Consider the following 12,406-nt stretch of genomic DNA (forward strand, 5'->3'; position numbering starts at 1 on the left):
CAAAAATTACCACCCCATAACTCGGTCAAATCTCATCCGATTTCCACGAAGTTTGGCTTTTTCTTTATGGATTTCCCTCTAGATTAATCTGGCATTCAAATCTGAACACCGATTTTTTAGTCGAAATTCATGTCCAAATCTTACCCCAAGATTCGTATATAGATATGGGTCAAAAATTACCACCCCCATAACTCGGTCAAATCTCATCCGATTTTCACGAAGTTTGGCTTTTTCTTTATGGTTTTCCCTCTAGATTAATCTGGCATTCAAATGTCGACACCGATTTTGTAGTCGAAATTCATGTCCAAATCTTACCCCAAGATTCGTATATAGATATGGGTCAAAAATTACCACCCCCATAACTCGGTCAAATCTCATCCGATTTTCACGAAGTTTTGATTTTTCTTCATGATTTTCCCTCTAGATTAATCTGGCATTCAAATCTGAACACCGATTTTTTAGTCGAAATTCATGTCCAAATCTTACCCCAAGATTCGTATATAGACATGGGTCAAAAATTACCACCCCATAACTCGGTCAAATCTCATCCGATTTCCACGAAGTTTGGCTTTTTCTTTATGGTTTTCCCTCTAGATTAATCTGGCATTCAAATCTCGACACCGATTTTTTAGTCGAAATTCATGTCCAAATCTTACCTCAAGATTCGTATATAGACATGGGTCAAAAATGACCACCCCCATATCTCGGCCAAATCTCATCCGATTTTCACGAAGTTTGGCTTTTTCTTTATGGTTTTCCCTCTAGATTAATCTGGCATTCAAATCTCGACACCGATTTTTTAGTCGAAATTCATGTCCAAATCTTACTCCAAGATTCGTATATAGACATGGGTCAAAAATGACCACCCCCATAACTCGGTCAAATCTCATCCGATTTCACGAAGTTTGGCTTTTTCTTCATGGTTTTCCCTCTAGATTAATCTGGCATTCAAATCTGAACACCGATTTTTTAGTCGAAATGCATGTCCAAATCTTACCCCAAGATTCGTATATAGATATGGGTCAAAAATTACCACCCCCATAACTCGGTCAAATCTCATCCGATTTTCACAAAGTTTGGCTTTTTCTTCATGGTTTTCCCTCTAGATTAATCTGGCATTCAAATCTGAACACCGATTTTTTAGTCGAAATGCATGTCCAAATCTTACCCCAAGATTCGTATATAGACATGGGTCAAAAATGACCACCCCCATATCTCGGCCAAATCTCATCCGATTTTCACGAAGTTTGGCTTTTTCTTTATGGTTTTCCCCTTAGATGAATCTGGCATTCAAATCTGAAAACCGATTTTTTAGTCGAAATTCATGTCCAAATCTTACCCCAATGATTCGTATATAGACATGGGTCAAAAATGACCACCCCCATATCTCGGCCAAATCTCATCCGATTTTCACGAAGTTTGGCTTTTTCTTTATGGTTTTCCCTTTAGATGAATCTGGCATTCAAATCTCGACACCGATTTTTTAGTCGAGCTTCATGTCCAAATCTTACCCCAAGATTCGTATATAGATATGGGTCAAAATTTACCACCACCATAACTCGGTCAAATCTCATCCGATTTTCACGAAGTTTGGATTTTTCTTCATGGTTTTCCTCTAGATTAATGTGGCATTCAAATCTCGACACCGATTTTTTAGTCGAAATTCATGTCCAAATCTTACCCCATGATTCGTATATAGACATGGGTCAAAAATGACCACCCCCATATCTCGGCCAAATCTCATCCGATTTTCACGAAGTTTGGCTTTTTCTTTATGGTTTTCCCTTTAGATGAATCTGGCATTCAAATCTCGACACCGATTTTTTAGTCGAAATTCATGTCCAAATCTTACCCCATGATTCGTATATAGACATGGGTCAAAAATGACCACCCCCATATCTCGGCCAAATCTCATCCGATTTTCACGAAGTTTGGCTTTTTCTTTATGGTTTTCCCCTTAGATGAATCTGGCATTCAAATCTGAAAACCGATTTTTTAGTCGAAATTCATGTCCAAATCTTACCCCATGATTCGTATATAGACATGGGTCAAAAATGACCACCCCCATATCTCGGCCAAATCTCATCCGATTTTCACGAAGTTTGGCTTTTTTTTTATGGTTTTCCCTTTAGATGAATATGGCATTCAAATCTCGACACCGATTTTTTAGTCGAGCTTCATGTCCAAATCTTACCCCAAGATTCGTATATAGATATGGGTCAAAATTTACCACCACCATAACTCGGTCAAATCTCATCCGATTTTCACGAAGTTTGGATTTTTCTTCATGGTTTTCCCTTTAGATGAATATGGCATTCAAATCTCGACACCGATTTTTTAGTCGAGCTTCATGTCCAAATCTTACCCCAAGATTCGTATATAGATATGGGTCAAAATTTACCACCCCCATATCTCGGCCAAATCTCATCCGATTTTCACGAAGTTTGGCTTTTTCTTTATGGTTTTCCCTTTAGATTAATCTGGCATCCAAATCTCGACACCGATTTTTTAGTCGAAATTCATGTCCAAATCTTACTCCAAGATTCGTATATAGACATGGGTCAAAAATGACCACCCCATAACTCGGTCAAATCTCATCCGATTTCCACGAAGTTTGGCTTTTTCTTCATGGTTTTCCCTCTAGATTAATCTGGCATTCAAATCTGAACACCGATTTTTTAGTCGAAATGCATGTCCAAATCTTACCCCAAGATTCGTATATAGACATGGGTCAAAAATGACCACCCCCATATCTCGGCCAAATCTCATCCGATTTTCACGAAATTTGGCTTTTTCTTTATGGTTTTCCCTCTAGATTAATCTGGCATTCAAATCTGAAAACCGATTTTTTAGTCGAAATTCATGTCCAAATCTTACCCCATGATTCGTATATAGATATGGGTCAAAAATTACCACCCCCATAACTCGGCCAAATCTCATCCGATTTTCACGAAGTTTTGATTTTTCTTCATGATTTTCCCTCTAGATTAATCTGGCATTCAAATCTGAACACCGATTTTTTAGTCGAAATTCATGTCCAAATCTTACCCCAAGATTCGTATATAGACATGGGTCAAAAATTACCACCCCATAACTCGGTCAAATCTCATCCGATTTCCACGAAGTTTGGCTTTTTCTTTATGGTTTTCCCTCTAGATTAATCTGGCATTCAAATCTCGACACCGATTTTTTAGTCGAAATTCATGTCCAAATCTTACCTCAAGATTCGTATGTAGACATGGGTCAAAAATGACCACCCCCATATCTCGGCCAAATCTCATCCGATTTTCACGAAGTTTGGCTTTTTCTTTATGGTTTTCCCTTTAGATTAATCTGGCATCCAAATCTCGACACCGATTTTTTAGTCGAAATTCATGTCCAAATCTTACTCCAAGATTCGTATATAGACATGGGTCAAAAATGACCACCCCATAACTCGGTCAAATCTCATCCGATTTCCACGAAGTTTGGCTTTTTCTTCATGGTTTTCCCTCTAGATTAATCTGGCATTCAAATCTGAACACCGATTTTTTAGTCGAAATGCATGTCCAAATCTTACCCCAAGATTCGTATATAGATATGGGTCAAAAATTACCACCCCCATAACTCGGTCAAATCTCATCCGATTTTCACAAAGTTTGGCTTTTTCTTCATGGTTTTCCCTCTAGATTAATCTGGCATTCAAATCTGAACACCGATTTTTTAGTCGAAATGCATGTCCAAATCTTACCCCAAGATTCGTATATAGACATGGGTCAAAAATGACCACCCCCATATCTCGGCCAAATCTCATCCGATTTTCACGAAATTTGGCTTTTTCTTTATGGTTTTCCCTCTAGATTAATCTGGCATTCAAATCTGAAAACCGATTTTTTAGTCGAAATTCATGTCCAAATCTTACCCCATGATTCGTATATAGACATGGGTCAAAAATGACTACCCCCATATCTCGGCCAAATCTCATCCGATTTTCACGAAGTTTGGCTTTTTCTTTATGGTTTTCCCTTTAGATGAATCTGGCATTCAAATCTCGACACCGATTTTTTAGTCGAGCTTCATGTCCAAATCTTACCCCAAGATTCGTATATAGATATGGGTCAAAATTTACCACCACCATAACTCGGTCAAATCTCATCCGATTTTCACGAAGTTTGGATTTTTCTTCATGGTTTTTCCTCTAGATTAATGTGGCATTCAAATCTCGACACCGATTTTTTAGTCGAAATTCATGTCCAAATCTTACCCCATGATTCGTATATAGACATGGGTCAAAAATGACCACCCCCATATCTCGGCCAAATCTCATCCGATTTTCACGAAGTTTGGCTTTTTCTTTATGGTTTTCCCTTTAGATGAATCTGGCATTCAAATCTCGACACCGATTTTTTAGTCGAAATTCATGTCCAAATCTTACCCCATGATTCGTATATAGACATGGGTCAAAAATGACCACCCCCATATCTCGGCCAAATCTCATCCGATTTTCACGAAGTTTGGCTTTTTCTTTATGGTTTTCCCCTTAGATGAATCTGGCATTCAAATCTGAAAACCGATTTTTTAGTCGAAATTCATGTCCAAATCTTACCCCATGATTCGTATATAGACATGGGTCAAAAATGACCACCCCCATATCTCGGCCAAATCTCATCCGATTTTCAGGAAGTTTGGCTTTTTCTTTATGGTTTTCCCTTTAGATGAATATGGCATTCAAATCTCGACACCGATTTTTTAGTCGAGCTTCATGTCCAAATCTTACCCCAAGATTCGTATATAGATATGGGTCAAAATTTACCACCACCATAACTCGGTCAAATCTCATCCGATTTCCAGGAAGTTTGGCTTTTTCTTCATGTTTTTCCCTTTAGATTAATCTGGCATTCAAATCTGAACACCGCTTTTTTAGTCGAAATGCATGTCCAAATCTTACCCCAAGATTCGTATATAGACATGGGTCAAAAATGACCACCCCCATATCTCGGCCAAATCTCATCCGATTTTCAGGAAGTTTGGCTTTTTCTTTATGGTTTTCCCTTTAGATGAATATGGCATTCAAATCTCGACACCGATTTTTTAGTCGAGCTTCATGTCCAAATCTTACCCCAAGATTCGTATATAGATATGGGTCAAAATTTACCACCACCATAACTCGGTCAAATCTCATCCGATTTTCACGAAGTTTGGATTTTTCTTCATGGTTTTCCCTTTAGATGAATATGGCATTCAAATCTCGACACCGATTTTTTAGTCGAGCTTCATGTCCAAATCTTACCCCAAGATTCGTATATAGATATGGGTCAAAATTTACCACCCCCATATCTCGGCCAAATCTCATCCGATTTTCACGAAGTTTGGCTTTTTCTTTATGGTTTTCCCTTTAGATTAATCTGGCATCCAAATCTCGACACCGATTTTTTAGTCGAAATTCATGTCCAAATCTTACTCCAAGATTCGTATATAGACATGGGTCAAAAATGACCACCCCATAACTCGGTCAAATCTCATCCGATTTCCACGAAGTTTGGCTTTTTCTTCATGGTTTTCCCTCTAGATTAATCTGGCATTCAAATCTGAACACCGATTTTTTAGTCGAAATGCATGTCCAAATCTTACCCCAAGATTCGTATATAGACATGGGTCAAAAATGACCACCCCTATATCTCGGCCAAATCTCATCCGATTTTCACGAAATTTGGCTTTTTCTTTATGGTTTTCCCTCTAGATTAATCTGGCATTCAAATCTGAAAACCGATTTTTTAGTCGAAATTCATGTCCAAATCTTACCCCATGATTCGTATATAGATATGGGTCAAAAATTACCACCCCCATAACTCGGTCAAATCTCATCCGATTTTCACAAAGTTTGGCTTTTTCTTCATGGTTTTCCCTCTAGATTAATCTGGCATTCAAATATGAACACCGATTTTTTAGTCGAAATGCATGTCCAAATCTTACCCCAAGATTCGTATATAGACATGGGTCAAAAATGACCACCCCCATATCTCGGCCAAATCTCATCCGATTTTCACGAAATTTGGCTTTTTCTTTATGGTTTTCCCCTTAGATGAATCTGGCATTCAAATCTGAAAACCGATTTTTTAGTCGAAATTCATGTCCAAATCTTACCCCATGATTCGTATATAGACATGGGTCAAAAATGACCACCCCCATATCTCGGCCAAATCTCATCCGATTTTCACGAAGTTTGGCTTTTTCTTTATGGTTTTCCCTTTAGATGAATCTGGCATTCAAATCTCGACACCGATTTTTTAGTCGAGCTTCATGTCCAAATCTTACCCCAAGATTCGTATATAGATATGGGTCAAAATTTACCACCACCATAACTCGGTCAAATCTCATCCGATTTTCACGAAGTTTGGATTTTTCTTCATGGTTTTTCCTCTAGATTAATGTGGCATTCAAATCTCGACACCGATTTTTTAGTCGAAATTCATGTCCAAATCTTACCCCATGATTCGTATTTAGACATGGGTCAAAAATGACCACCCCCATATCTCGGCCAAATTTCATCCGATTTTCACGAAGTTTGGCTTTTTCTTTATGGTTTTCCCTTTAGATGAATCTGGCATTCAAATCTCGACACCGATTTTTTAGTCGAAATTCATGTCCAAATCTTACCCCATGATTCGTATATAGACATGGGTCAAAAATGACCACCCCCATATCTCGGCCAAATCTCATCCGATTTTCACGAAGTTTGGCTTTTTCTTTATGGTTTTCCCCTTAGATGAATCTGGCATTCAAATCTGAAAACCGATTTTTTAGTCGAAATTCATGTCCAAATCTTACCCCAAGATTCGTATATAGATATGGGTCAAAATTTACCACCACCATAACTCGGTCAAATCTCATCCGATTTTCACGAAGTTTGGATTTTTCTTCATGGTTTTTCCTCTAGATTAATGTGGCATTCAAATCTCGACACCGATTTTTTAGTCGAAATTCATGTCCAAATCTTACCCCAAGATTCGTATATAGATATGGGTCAAAAATTACCACCCCATAACTCGGTCAAATCTCATCCGATTTCCACGAAGTTTGGCTTTTACTTTATGGTTTTCCCTCTAGATTAATCTGGCATTCAAATCTGAAAACCGATTTTTTAGTCGAAATTCATGTCCAAATCTTACCCCATGATTCGTATATAGACATGGGTCAAAAATGACCACCCCCATATCTCGGCCAAATCTCATCCGATTTTCACGAAGTTTGGCTTTTTCTTTATGGTTTTCCCTTTAGATGAATCTGGCATTCAAATCTCGGCACCGATTTTTTAGTCGAGCTTCATGTCCAAATCTTACCCCAAGATTCGTATATAGATATGGGTCAAAAATTACCACCCCCATAACTCGGTCAAATCTCATCCGATTTTCACGAAGTTTTGATTTTTCTTCATGTTTTTCCCTATAGATTAATCTGGCATTCAAATCTGAACACCGATTTTTTAGTCGAAATGCATGTCCAAATCTTACCCCAAGATTCGTATATAGACATGGGTCAAAATTTACCACCACCATAACTCGGTCAAATCTCATCCGATTTTCACGAAGTTTGGATTTTTCTTCATGGTTTTTCCTCTAGATTAATGTGGCATTCAAATCTCGACACCGATTTTTTAGTCGAAATTCATGTCCAAATCTTACCCCAAGATTCGTATATAGACATGGTAAAAAATTACCACCCCCATAACTCGGTCAAATCTCATCCGATTGCACGAAGTTTGGCTTTTTCTTCATGGGTTTCCCTCTAGATTAATCTGGCATTCAAATCTGAACACCGATTTTTTAGTCGAAATTCATGTCCAAATCTTACCCCAAGATTCGTATATAGACATGGGTCAAAATTTACCACCCCAATATCTCGGCCAAATCTCATCCGATTTTCACGAAGTTTGGCTTTTTATACCCTAAACCCATTAAAAATGGGTATAAGGGTATATTGTATTTGTGCGAAAGCCAAATATATGTAACAGGCAGAAGGAAGCAACTCCGACCCCGCAAAGTATATATATTCTTGATCAGCATAAATAGCTGAGTCGATCTAGCCATGTCCGTCTGTGTGTCTGTATGAATGCAAGGATCTCAGAACCTATAAGAGCTAGAGACTTGAAATTTTAGATGTAGATGCTCCTAGCTCCCGCGCAGATCGAATTTGCTTCCGATAATCGATAACTTACTCCGTTTCCAAGCAATCGATAAAAATCGTTATCGATATCCTGGTTTTTGGGCAATTTTGGTAAAAAATTAGAACTAGAGTCACCAAACTTGACATATAGCTTCTAAAATAGAATATATATATGCATTTGATGTTGGAGGAAGAGGGTTCAGGGTATCCCCTAGTCGGGAGCTCCCGACTAGAACCTCTTACTTGTTTCAGTTGAGTTCATTGGAAATACACAAAAATATTACTGCAGCATGTATTTCATAAATGATAAAACAGGGTATCACGTAGTTGAGCAATGTAAAGCAAATGTTTTTTGTAGCAACTTTTTAAAGTAATCGCCCTCAGTCACACAATCCGCACCCGGAAATGGGAAATTGTCTTTTAATTGCACGAAGTTTCTAAATATGTGTGTAGCCCACACACATACACACACACACACACACACACACACACACACACACACACACACACACACACACACACACACACACACACACACACACACACACACACACACACACACACACACACACACACACACACACACACACACACACACACACACACACACACACACACACACACACACACATACACACACACAAACACACACACAAACACACACACAGTGTGTACTCTCGTAAAATATTTACAGTTAAATGACATTCACATTCACAACATACGCCTCCCCCCCACACACACACACACACATACGCATACACACAGAGCGAACACTTGGCACTTTCATGTCCTTGATTGCTGCTCCTGATGCTCCTGCACTTGGGCTACGTGCGTCTGCCCACATTGCCTAATCCCCGAGTGACCTTCAAATTGTAGTTTATATGCAGATGCTTATATATACATATATATATCTATGCATATATACAGCTATACACAACGGATCAATGCGGTCGCCGTCTATGCGTCTGCCCTGTGTGAGTGGGTTTTTGTGTATTTGACAGCCAGCTGCCAGTTGAATTGTCTATTCGTTGTCCCTCCGACCGCCCCACCTCCCAGCCCCATCGCACTGTACGTTCATCTGTCTGTCTGTTTGACTGTTTGCATTTGACATTTTCAATTTGCATGACATTGCTCTCCGGACGTGAAGCGTCGCACCCGTACACTTGACATCATTATGCTCCCAGAGTGGCGCCCAGCTAAGATGGTCACGTCTCCATCTATGCCATATGCCTATGGCCTCAGTATCCTTTTTGCCTTGTGGTATCCCTTTTTGCCTGCACATTTAAACTGCACTTCACGTTCTTTTATAAATCGTTGTCGAACTGACTAATTACCTACCCCCTCTCTCCCTCTCTCTCTCTCCCGTTACCTAATTAAGCTAATCAAACAAAATGTCTTTCGAAATACCCGACAACAGCAGTTGCGCACTTAAAACACGCAAACTAAATTTGAGTTTTGTGGTTGAATTGGTTTCTATAAACTTTCTCAGGCCTGAGCTAATTGAGTCGCTCGGAGATGGGCGTGTTAGGTATTTGATTAACACGACGTGACACGAACCGGAAACGGAAAAGAGCATCAGAGCATCAGGCATCCAAATGCTTAAATCCTTCCTTAACTATAATCCATATCGTTAGCTTTAATCTATTTCTAAAATCTGCATCCTTAGATACTGATCTATAGTAAGATTCTATGTCTACAAACTGAAGCTAATATCAATACCATATTTAAAATATCTATCTATATTTAAACTTATATCTGTGTCTGTAACCAAATCTCCTATCTATATCTATTATCAATATCTGTATCTACAATATGTTTCTTTATCCGAAACGTACATCTAAATCTAAAATCAATAATTTTATCTTTAATCTTGATCTGAACTATATCTACATCTAAAATCAATTTCTATATCCGTATTCTATTTCTTTGAATCAGTATCTATAATTTATTTCCGTATCTGAAATCTATATCTACATTTAAAATCAATATCTATATCTACAATCAAAATAGTTATCTAAAATCTATATCTATATATAAATATATCTGTTTCGTATCCGCAACCAGCCAACACGTGCCCAACTTTAGATTCCGTTGGCTGGCAGCTTTTCCGCCTAATCTCCTGGTCACGGCTACTTGTTGTTTATGTTGTTGTCTTTTGCCGGTTTCTAATTCAATTTGAGTTTTTGGCCTAAACTTTTGAGCCGCTTTGCTGATTGATAGTTTAAGCTTTTAATGGAAGAAGCGTGTTTTATTTTTTGTTCGCGGCATCAATATCTTAATAAAATATATATATTTTATTTATATAATGCCTGGCCCCAAAAGTTTTTATGGCCCCGGCGCAAAGTATGCCGCATTAGTTTTTTGTTGCGCCGCGCTCTCAGCAAATGGCGCCGCTTCAGCCGGAAATTGCCGGCTACACCTGACAATTATAGCCATAAATGTAACCATATACATAGACGTATATATATATATCTATATATATCGGGGTATGTACATGTATAAGTAGGAACAGTGCGGCTTTCAGCAATTTTTTCAATTATTTATTGCTGCAGTGTGGCTTTTAGAGAGCTAAAATGGGCTTGAAAATTGATGGGGGCAAGGCCATAAATTATTTAATTTTTTCCCATTTGTTTGTTTGTGCTCAGCGAACGTAAAAAACAGACAACGTTCTAATTGAAAAAAGAAGAGCTTTTTTTTTCTAAGTATATTTAAAAAGTTTGTTTTTTTTTCCACAACTTTGGCCTGAAGTGAAGAAATTTGATTCGCTTCAGTGAATAGAAAAAAAAGGTATAGTGTTAAAGGGAAAAGCGAAAAGGGATAATATTTACACAGCAATTACGAGCTACACTATTTTCCTTGACATCCGGACAACCTTTAATACACACTAGCTCCAGGGCCTGACAAAGTTTTCGTGTGAAAACTGTTTTAAGTATTTATATATAGAGCTTTATAACTGCCAGGTTGTTTAACAGAGCTGCCAGCAGAAAAGAGGTCGGCGTTATGGTTGACGATTCGAACCAGCTTCCTGCCCGCGAGATATGATTTTAGCGCGGGCTGAAGCTAGCTTGGCTTAAAGTAAAGTTTATGGCAACAAAGAAATCGCAACCAGTTGGGGTATCTATGTAACAGCTGAAACTTCCAATAACTAAGAATTTCTCGTTACATAAATATATAAAAGAGTTCAGCTCTTTCTTTCCTTGTTTTCTTCACCTGTTGCCAGGATGCGTGTAATGTCAACTTGAGTTAAATCCCAAATTCGAATATCTGTTTCGATTTCAAGTGACTTATGCAACATTAAATTACTTAGCATATGTTACCATATCTTGACTCGTTGACGACAAGCACTCTCAGGAATCTGTGTAGGTGTGTAGTCGGATAGTATATGTGTGTGTGCATGCATGTACTTTATAAGTATGTATACCTGTCGAATATTTGACAAATGTGTTTGGCTGTACTTTGAGCCTTGGCAGCTGTTTTTTTTATTGTGCCTACCCTTTGTGTGTTTATGTGTGCGGTCATACATTTTTATTGGATTTTATTTGTCGCTGCAGCCAGTGCGCCATAAGTCATTGCACCATTACAAATTCCATTTGCCATGCCCCATCGATTGCCATTGTGTGGGCCCGGCTGTAGCTCAGCTCGGCTCGAGGCAGGCACAAGTACGGCGACCTGAGAGGTCTTTGTTTGTGTGTCGCGTGCGTTTTATGTGTACTTTTCATACTTTCATTGCAGGCCAAGTGGATTTATGGAAAATTTTCAAATGCCTTTGCACGATTATTGCCAAGTTGGGGCGTGGCGCTTTATGTGCATGCCTACATCCCGTTCAGAAGCGCCTGATTCCGTGTTGGCAATTGCAATTGCAATTGCACTTTTGGCGTCGCCGGCACCGCAAGATGGCAAAAGCCTTTCATATTGATTGCGTTCCTGGGCTGCACTTGTTGCGAATATCTTAAAGCTGCAATTAAGTTAACAGTTTTCTTATTTATCATGCAAATAGCTAACAATTTCCGTTTGCTGTCCTGTCAGCCAACTAATTGAGATGGCAAAAAAGCAAGCGGAAATGCCGGTGCTGCTTCTTTTAGACAACAACACTTGCATGTTAGGAATGGAATGACAAAAAAAAAAAAACAAAACAAACAAAATAATATAAAAACCCAAAAAAGAAAACTTTTGCCAGCCGCAACGTAGCAGAGAAGCCATCAAAAATGTAAATATGTAATACACCAAGACTTGCGCAAGAAGCTACAAGCCCCAGCTAGAGCGT

The sequence above is a fragment of the Drosophila novamexicana genome, unplaced genomic scaffold (genome assembly GCF_003285875.2).
Source record: "Drosophila novamexicana strain 15010-1031.04,08,12 unplaced genomic scaffold, DnovRS2.1 tig00000462-arrow-pilon, whole genome shotgun sequence".
Lineage (NCBI taxonomy): Eukaryota > Metazoa > Arthropoda > Insecta > Diptera > Drosophilidae > Drosophila > Drosophila novamexicana.